Consider the following 10,337-nt stretch of genomic DNA (forward strand, 5'->3'; position numbering starts at 1 on the left):
AAAGAGAGGAAGAAAGAGGAAGGGAGAGAGAGAGAGAGAGAGAGAGAGAGAGAGAGAGAGAGAGAGAGAAAGAAAAAGAGAAAAACTTTCCGGAGTCTGCAGGGAGGAACCACCGCGACACGTGGGCGGTACGCATCTCGCTGATTGGCTCAAGCGAACTCCGCCTATTCTCTCAACGACCTTTCCTTCGCTTCGAGAAATCCGTTCTCGCCGAATGCGGAGGCTGCATTAGCTTCGCCCACGACAATGTCGTCGTCGTTATCATTACACTCTCTTTCTCTCTCTCTCTCTCTCTCTCTCTCTCTCTCTCTCTCTCTCTCTCTCTCTCTCTCTCTCTCTCTCTCTCTCTCTACACTACTACTATGATCTTTATAAAATTTTTACGTCTCTATTTTTTTCTTCTCTCTGATTCCCCATTTGATTTTTTTCTTTCTTTTTATTCACAATGATAACGCATCGAACACGATGCATTTCCGAGTACTTGGAAACGCCCTCTTATTATATATATATATATATATCTTTTTTTTTCTTTTTATTTATTATATCGTTTTTATGAATTTTCATTATGCAATTAAAGTTACGTACTTTCCAAATGGTTTCATATTTATTTGAAAAAATTAACAATGGCGATAAAAGGCGAGATATAACGAAGATATCACGAAAGAGCAGGTGGACAAAGAAACGAAACATTTCTGTTTAAGAAAAGAGAAGGCAGATGTGCTCTTCGAAAAAGTCGACATGTAATATCGTTTTATTATCTTCACATTGATAGTTTCCTTTTTTTCTTCCTTTTTTCTTTTTTTTTTTTCTTTTCTTTTCTTTTTACATATATTTACGCGCTTGAAAATACTATTAATCTTTTAATCGGGAATGACGAATTAATTTCCCGCAAAGATTTTTTTCTTTTCTTTGAGATAAAAGAATAAGTCGTTTGTTTTACACTTCGATTAAAATAGCAAAAAGAAAAAGAAGAAGACGTCATTATATATCACGAATATATTCTTCATTAATTACGATTCATTAATTTATCCAAAGTTTTCCAAACCTAAATCTAAAGCTTTATTTTTACAATCAAAATAAATTACGATGGAAAATCTCGTTTATTAGTACGTTAATGTTAATTATTCGAAATAAATTAGACAAAGTGTACAAAGGTGTCAAAACAAAAAAATTTCGTACAATTTTTATTTATTTACGAAAATATGTAATTTAAAGTCATATGAATTTAATTTATTCTCATTCACAAAATAGTATCCTCGGTTTTTAATATAATACGTATATATTATTTGCCATCGTCACACGAAAACATTTCTGAAATACGTATTAATTCTCTTACTTTTTCTCTTACTTTTTATACAAAATTTCACATGAATTTCTTACTCCTTCGATCGTGAAATATAGAAAAATCTCTCGTCCGATTAAATCAGAGAGATTTCAATGAGATCCTGTATAAATCTTACGAAAAAAAAAAAAAAAAAAAAAAAAAAAAAAAAAAATAAATAAATAAATAAATAAATAAATAAAAAAGAAATAAAAAGAAAAAAGAAACAAAAAAGTAGAGAAAAAGAAAAGGAAAAAAGAAAATTTTCGTTAATCGAATAAATTAACGTCGTTAGGAATTAAAAAAATTGCATGAACTTTTTTCATCACACCTCGTAATATGTTTCATAGTGTCTCGTATGGAACTGCGCAACTACCGTTTATTATATCATCGTAGTACGCGTGGTAGGAACAGTCAGTCAGTCGTTCGGAGTCATAAATACGTACTACAGGATTGTCGTATATGCTTATTGCCCTAGTCTCTTTTTACAATGACATTATGTGTCATATCTTTCTTTTTTTCTTTTAGATTAATGAGATGATCAACAGGAAGAAAGAAAGAAAGGAAAAAAGACAATGATACATTTCGATCGTTTGAAAAGAGTTCAATAATAATTTCTAATGAAACGATATTTCAACTCATCGAGACTCGTTGAATTTTCCTTTCTACATACATATATGTATTTACCTATCTAAATGTATGTTCGTATCTATGCATATATATGGATATAAGTACATACATATGCTTAGAGACATGTTCGTATTGGAGATCGAAAAACAATGGCAAAGGTGAAAAGCAACGAGGAGAGGGGGAGAGAGAGAGAGAGAGAGACGGTTTTCGCTCTCATAAAATACACCGGGTTCCGTTTTTATACGGGCGATCTACCTACACCTGCAGGGTCCACCACGAGCGTAACTGCAGCTCGCACCCCATGTCGCTTCACACAGGGAGCGTGGGAGTGCAGGTCGACGTCGGCCCTCACGGCGGCCCTCACAGTCGGTCCTCACGACGTCCCTCACTCACACGCACCCTTTTCTCGCGTTCGCTCGCCTTTTCTCCCTTCGATTCACGTTTTCGGCTTCGCGCCTCGACCGCCTTTCTTTGGCGGTTACGTCTACTATACATTGAAAGAAGGAATTTCTTTTCTAAGTTTTTAGTTGGGATCTATACAAGAGAGAGAGAGAGAGAGAGAGAGAGAGAGAGAGAGAGAGAGAGAGAGAGAGAGAGAGAAATACTCATGTAAGAACTTTTCTTTTATACTATGAACAAGATAGATCAATGATCTCGTCTGTATAAATATCTTTGTAAAATCGATATAATTATAAATACGATAAAATATTCGATAAAAGATAAGTCAATATCGGATATAAACACTTTGCTAATTGACCAAAGATATCAAATTCTACATGATATTAATTTGAATTAATTCGATTCCCAGCTGACATAAATGAGACGGGGGAAAAGAAATCGATCGGGCACGTGCACTCGATCATGCTTTCATGGAGAGAATCAACGGAGAAAGAAAGAGAAAGAGAGAGAGAGAGAGAGAGAGAGAGAGAGAGAGAGAGAGAAAAGAGTAGAGTAAGAGTAAGTAAGAGCGACAGTAACAGGCACAGCAGTCGTTTAGCAGCCGCATAGCAGGCACGCATCAGCTGTGGAACAGGTGCCGGCCGGCAACATAGGCCCGAAAGAGAGTTTGCCCGATGCCGGCGACTTCTTAACGAAAACGAGCGTAGGAAACGACGAGAAGGACGGAACGAGGAGGGCTAACATGGCACGCGCCAAATCGAATGAAACACGGCTCTTGGCTTCGGAATGGTGCACAGCTGCTGGTGTTGCTACTGTAACTGCTGCTGCTGCTGTTACTGTTGCTGTTGCTGTTACTGTTATTGCTGTTATAATCGCTAAGATTGCTAAGACTGATTTGACTAAGTTAAATTTCATTTCTTTGATAGATAACTCTAACAGCATAATCATTAATCATCCCTTAATATATATGATCAAATAGAATTCTATTTTTATTTTTAATCTCAAACATGAATAATTTCTATTAGGATTGTTTTCACATTTACAAATATAAGATATAGATATAGTATATAGAAATGATTGTTAATCCTTGATAAAATTTTCTAAATATAGATTTGCATAAACCATAGGAGCGTTTTATTAATGATAGAATATATTTATAAACGTGATTATATTATGATGCATAAGTAAAATATTTTAACGATAAATCGTTGAGAAAATTTTTCCTTGATCATTTCATTTTTAAAAGAAGTTTTCAATAAGATGAAACGCACAATATCGCGTTTTAATTTAAACGATGGTATAATACAATTGGTTCGTTTAGTTATAAAATGCAGATAAAAATAAATTTCAACATTATTCCTATTTACTGTGTGTGTGTATGCATGTATATTTATATTTATATATATACATATGTGTGTGAATATATTCACATATATACATATATATACATATATTAATATATATACTCATTAACTTCGAAAAATAGATTCTAATAATGAAAAGAGAGAAAGAAAAAGAGAAAGAGAAAGAGAGACTCGTTAGGTCAGACATCCATTGAACTCGAAACTCATTGGAGCCTTAAAAACATATATATATATATATGTATATATAGGTACCACGTAAAAGTATACGTGCGTGTACTAGTGCGTGTAATGTGTGCGTGTTGAAGCCAGGCGATTGTGCGATGCGCTCATAAAAAACGTCGTCCTCGACGGCAACGAAATCGCGCATTGTTCGGTAGACCGCTGACCTGCGAACTCTCCCACAATCTACCTTTATCGTGTTCTCTATGTATATCCGTGTTACATATGCCTTTCTTTTTAATTTGTGTGCGTACGCGCCACTGCGCTAAATTAAAAATGTATTCGCCCGAGTCGCATTAGTTAGTAGGGAGAACGCATTTAACAAGACGAAGAAAAATCTATGAATTTATATATATATATATATGTGTGTATGTGTGTGTGTGTGTGTGTTCAATGTTCTTTTCTAGATTTCTCTTTTTTTTTGTTTTGTGTTTTTTTTTTCATTCTGCTTCTTTTATAACTTTCAACTTTAACATTTTAATATCTTCATATCGTCGATAGATTGAACGGAACGTTTAATTTGAAGTTAAATCAGAATTATGGCGTATATTATTTAGTTTTGAAATTTTTATTTCATAGTTTGATTTTATAGTTTTCATTCTTTTCTTTCAGATAATGTATAATACATATATATATTTAAAACAAATAATTTGTTTTAAATATTTTTCATTTCCATTTCTCTCTCTCTCTCTCTCTCTCTCTCTCTCTTTCTGTTTTTTACTTTTTTTTTTCTTACTCTTCCTCGTTTCTTCTCGTTACAGATGGATAAGCTACATAGAACAGACTATGGCCTGAAATCTCCTGCTCTACGAAGCGTGTAATTCTGACCTTGCTTGGTAGATTTTATTGCCAAGTCAACGAGAGCCGCACCTTATGCGGCAATCTATGTGTATTGCGTATAAACACATCTAGACATTAAAAATATGTTATATTGTTTTGTTACGAGCCATTGTGGGTGTACATCGAAATTGATCGAAAATGAACTCTCGTATTTGAATTCAGTATACGTTACTAAGAACTTCAATAACGATTGGAATGGATTATCCATCTTTTACGAATTGCGAATTGTAGTTCGAAATAAAGAATAATAATTGTTTCAAAAATATGATCGAGAGATAAAAGGTATTTTCGATTTTACGTATATAAACTCAATGCTAAAACTAAAAATCTCATCGAATGTGGATTTGTGGAAATTAAACGTAATCATTGTTTCGTGTCCTCGATCGTCACGAGATCAAGTTGACTTCACGTAACTGTTAATAAATTATGTCAAAAGTGCCATTTCATTTAATAAATTGATATTCATTCATAAAAATGTTATATGCGAATCTATCGGATATCTACTTTTAAATAGAAATAATAAATATATAGAATCTTCATATTTCACGATCTCTTATCTATGATTACAATGGAGTTCGTAATTCATTCTAAGAAAGTCATAAGACTATTCAATTTGTTAACATGCATTCTATTACATAGAAATATATTTTTTAGGATACATACACATATATACATATACGTGTGTATATATATATATATATATGTATATATGTATGTGTGAAACAAGGATGAAAACTTCATCAAAGAGTTTGCATTTAACTAGAAGATAGATCATATATCCTGGTGAAATTCTTTAGAATTCATCAATCGCTGGAAGACATTGATTTCTCTCTAACCTGGTGTATGCGTAGTAGTATTCAATGAGATCGTGTTCCGATGTAATCCATCCTGTTGTTGTTGTTGTTGCTGCTGTTGCTGGTGTTGTTGCTGATGATGATGAGGATGATGAGTATGTTGATGTTGAGTATGAGTAAGTGGATCAGCTTCCTGATAGGAAGGATAATCGGCATAAAAGGGTTCGTGTCCCGTCATCAGGGTATCTAACATATGAAGAACCATCTCCGAGGATGTTGCCGAGGCTACCGCACTCGGCGTCTGTTGGCTCGTCTCTAGGATATTCCCGTTCGTCGTCGTATAATTGCCGACGACGATGGCCGGCGGCGGCAACGGCAGCAGTGGCGGTGGCGGTGGCGGTAGCGGCTGCGGCTGCGGCGGCGGCGGCGGCGGTAGCGGTGGTGGTGGTGGTGGTGGTGGTGGCGGCGGCGGCGGCGGCGGCGCCTGGCCTGAAGTTCGCGAACCCGTCGCGATCCTCTCGATGCTCGCCGTGACGGCCGTCCTGCCGGCGGCGGCAACCTGCCGGGCAGCCCACGACACGGCTCTCTGACAACTCCAAGCTGAACCACGACACCTCTTCGACGAGCATTCGCGCTTTTCGCGCGATTTCTTTTCACAAATGGACAATACCTTTTAAACTCTTTATTTTATATATATATATATATATATATATATATATATATATATATTACGAGTTATTTTAATTTAACTCTTTTTCCACTTTAAAATGTTATTATTAATCAATGGTTTAAACAGCATGCTAAACCATCAGATAGGATTAATCCTTGAGATTCTTTATCGTTTCTTTTTTTGTTTCCTTTCTTGAAGTCCTTTCTAAGTATACTCTTTCACATCATCCTTATGAGAGTCCATCCAAAATGTTCGACGGAATGATGAATCCTGTTCTTGCATTTGGTTTCGTTCAATTTCTATATTACTTTTCACGTTTTTCCTTTGCTCCTTCTTCTTTTTTTTCCCTCTTTTTTCAAACGATCAACACACCACCGAGGATCGAGATTATCCTTTCTTACGTTTTCAACAAACTTTCATTTGCCCGTTTTTCTCCTACTGTCTTCTTTTCTAATTTCTGAGAGAAGAAGAAAGTAGCAAAAGTAATCATTCGATGGCTCGACCGGTGCAACACGCCGGTGCAGCGCACCCGGTGCACCAGCTGCGCGCGCCACGACGCTAGATCGCGCAACAGGTGTGCCTCCTTCGAAGAGGATTTTACGATAGAATCGTACGAATCGAAATCGATATCGAAATCGAAAAAGGAAACAATATTAAATAGACTTTCACTGTTATTCCTAATAGTTTTACACTGATATTTCTTCTTTATCTTTTTCTTTTTCTCAATCGACACACCAATCCCGCAAGATGCACTGATTGATCGTACACTTTCTTCTATTTTTCTTCGATCACGTACATTGCTAACGATTTCAATCGTTCATTTCTCAATGGCAATGAAAGCTCGGTTAAAAAAAAAAAAAAAAAAAAAAAAAAAAAAAGAGAAAAGGGGGTAAGAAACGAGAAGGCGAGAGAACGCGAGAAATAGTGAAATAGAGAAAACGAGAGAGAAAGAGAGAGAGAGAGATAGAGAAAGAAAGATGGGGATAAACACAGAGAGAAAGAGAAAAAGAGAGAGAGAGAGAGAAAGAGAGAAAGAGAAAGAGAGAAAAAAAAAGAAGAGGCACTCTTCCTTAGAGGGTTCCTCTCGCGTGCGTCCTCCACTTGACGTGAGCGCGCGTGTCACTGCGACGAAGCGGCCTACCGTTTCCGCTCTCTCGCTCTCCGCCTGCTTGCTCCTTCCTCTTTCCCTTCCCTTTCAGAGGGCCTCCCCTCTCTCACCAACGTTTTTACCCCCACCATCAACGCACGTTCTGCTATCAGCTGCGCGCCGCGTTTTCTTCCGAGTGAGTCTCTCGGAAAGAGCTGTTGTAGAAAGAGGGGAATAGTTGCGTATGGTGGGAGAAAAAACAGTGAAAGAAAGAAAGAGAGAGAGAGAGAGATCCCTCGCTACCTCTCTCCCACCCTCTTGAAAGGTGGAGGTAATTCGTTTCGTCGTAGTCGTTGGAAAAGCTAGGAGGGCTTCGGAGGACAAATTTTCAACCACCTGCTCGCTCTATCCGTGTAAATTTATTCCCCAAAATATGTCCTCTTAAATCTATGTCAAATATGTATTTCAAAAAAAAAAAAAAAAAAAAAAAAAAAAAAAGGGAGAAGAAAAAAAATTCGAAAAGGAAGACTTCGTTCGATAGAAATAAAATCATCATATATACATAAATCGTTTTTTCATTCAATGTTCACATAGGTCTTTAACAATTTTATAAGAGAATCACGTAATAGTAATCGAGTTGAAATTTTCGTCGATTGAAATGAATTGATATATTTAAAAGAAGAAAGAAAGAAAGAAAGAAAAAAAAAAAAAAAGAAAAAAAGAATGTACAGATATTCGTAAAGGGATGATCGCTAGGGACAAATTTCATCCAAACTTCCAAATTGTATTGCTAAGTTAGATACGTGTGTGTAATGTAAAAAGAAAAGAAAAAAGAAAAATCAACAGAAAAGACAAAAAAGGAAAAGAAAAAAAAGAAAGAGAAGAAGAAGAAGGAGAAGGTCACGTTTTTGGGTAGAACTAATATAGAGCTTAGGCACGTCTTTTCCCGTCCATCGACGAACGACCGCTATGAGAAGGGGCCCTTCTAGCCTATTTTTGAGAGGGAGTCGTAGCTGTTGGAAGAGGTGGAAGAGAGAAAAAGATAGAGAGAGAGAGAGAGAGAGAGAGAGAGAGAGAGAGACGTAGGCCGGATGTAAGGAGGGACGAGGGAACGGGGGTTTCTCTGTTCGGCGGCTCGCACGTGATGTAGAGGGGACCGGAAGTGCTCGCTCCCTTACGCCTCAGCCTCGTGCCTTGCTTTCATAGAGAGAGAGAAAGAGAGAGAAAGAGAGAAAGAGAGTCTGTCGGTGGCGATAGCGACGATGAGACTTGCGAGAAGTACCCTCTCTGTACAATCTCTCTCTCTCTCTCTCTCTCTCTCTCTCTCTCTCTCTCTCTCTCTCTCTCTTTCTATATATCTATGTAAAATAAGGAGGAACCTTCGTTGTGAATATCTTACATAGCTTGATACATTGATTCCAAATTTACCGAGAGAAGGTAAACCCTATTTTGGGAAGCCCTTTTTCCTTTACACGCTTTACGATCGTCTTACGTTAGTTTCACTCGATCAGAGTTTAGTAGGCCTCGGAAATGAACCTTGACAACAAGTATCAATTTTTCTTTGCACTATAAATGCCCTCTTTGTGTTCTTCTTGTAGCACTTGCGATACTACTTCAATCGTAATTGTTTTATTAAAAATTTCAATCAGATAATTAAATAATTCTCTCTCTCTCTCTATTTTTTTCTTTCATTTATCATTATCTTATTATTATCTGTATAATGAATACTATAATGTATGAACGAAAATAAAAATTCGCATGAATCATAAATGATAAAAAGCTCATTATATATATATATATATATATATATATATATACATATGTGTGTGTGTATGTGTGGTGTATACATATATGTGTATAGATATAAAAAAGAGAATATATTTTCAGCACGAGCTCGACATAAAACCGACGTAGATTCGGTAACCACTTTTCTTTCGAGGCTAGTTTCAATACGTTCTAGGCATCTCGACGATTCCCTGGTTCCCCTTTTGAAATGAGCAACAATGCCTTCGCTATATGCCACAAGAAGGAGAGGGGAATGCATTTTGGGATGCATTAAGGGAGGAGCACTCGAGGACATTATAAAACTATCTCACTCTCTACGAGAATATATTGGGGTAGGACTGCTCCTCCCTTTGCCTCCCTTCTACTACTACGACTTCCGGTCGTAATGTGAGCTTTCATTTTACCCTCCCTTTTTCGTAGCCCTTCAGCCCGCCTTGCCCTTTGCTCGCGAACCAATCCCGTTGTACCTCTTCTTTTACATACATACATACATACATATATATATATATATATATATATATATATATATAAATTGTACGTACATATGTACATCAATGATATAGATACGTGGATAGAAGAGAGAAAGAGAGAGACTAAAATGAACGAAGATGTCGAGAATGAGTAAAAGAGAAAGAGAATATATCGAAGAGAAGAGGAACACGCACAGGAAAAAGAAAAGGGACGAAAAGAATAAATACATATATAGAAAGAGAGAGAGAGAGAGAGAGAGAGAGAGAGAGAGAGATGTGAGTGTGCGTGTCGTGAGTTCTGAATGAGCTCGAGCCTTTGTAGTACGAAGTATGAATGAACGAACGAATGAATACAACCTGCGCCAACCACCCCATCGTCCCTTTCCTATCCCTACGCCTTTTGCCTCCCGTCTTACGTTTGGAAAAAAAAAAAAAAAGAAAAAAAGAAAGAAAGAAAAAAAGAAAAAAAAAAAAAGAAAAAAAAAGAAAGAAAACCTTTTTCTATCTTCGATCCTCCTCCTTTTCTCTCTGCGAGGAAACGATAGGGAGGATCGATCCTTATTTCTTTACTCGTGATGAAAACCAATGTTAATAATATTTTTATTTTAAACAATATATATATAAATATTAATCTTATATATATATATAATATCGATTGGACAATTTATAACATCGAATTAGTATATATAACAGTGTACATTCTTGTAAATTAATCATCAAAAAAAGGAAATATCATTAAAATCATTCGTCTTTAATAT

The 10,337-nt window shown here is 36.3% G+C and overlaps 1 protein-coding gene across 9 annotated transcripts in view; it reads right to left on the bottom strand.

Annotated features, from left to right (window-relative positions):
- Nucleotides 1-10,337, bottom strand: part of LOC124954976 (ETS-like protein pointed) — an 89,470-nt gene that overhangs the window by 5,009 nt on the left and 74,124 nt on the right. The window lies entirely within an intron of this gene.

This window comes from Vespa velutina, chromosome 16 (genome assembly GCF_912470025.1).
Source record: "Vespa velutina chromosome 16, iVesVel2.1, whole genome shotgun sequence".
NCBI classification, from domain to species: domain Eukaryota; kingdom Metazoa; phylum Arthropoda; class Insecta; order Hymenoptera; family Vespidae; genus Vespa; species Vespa velutina.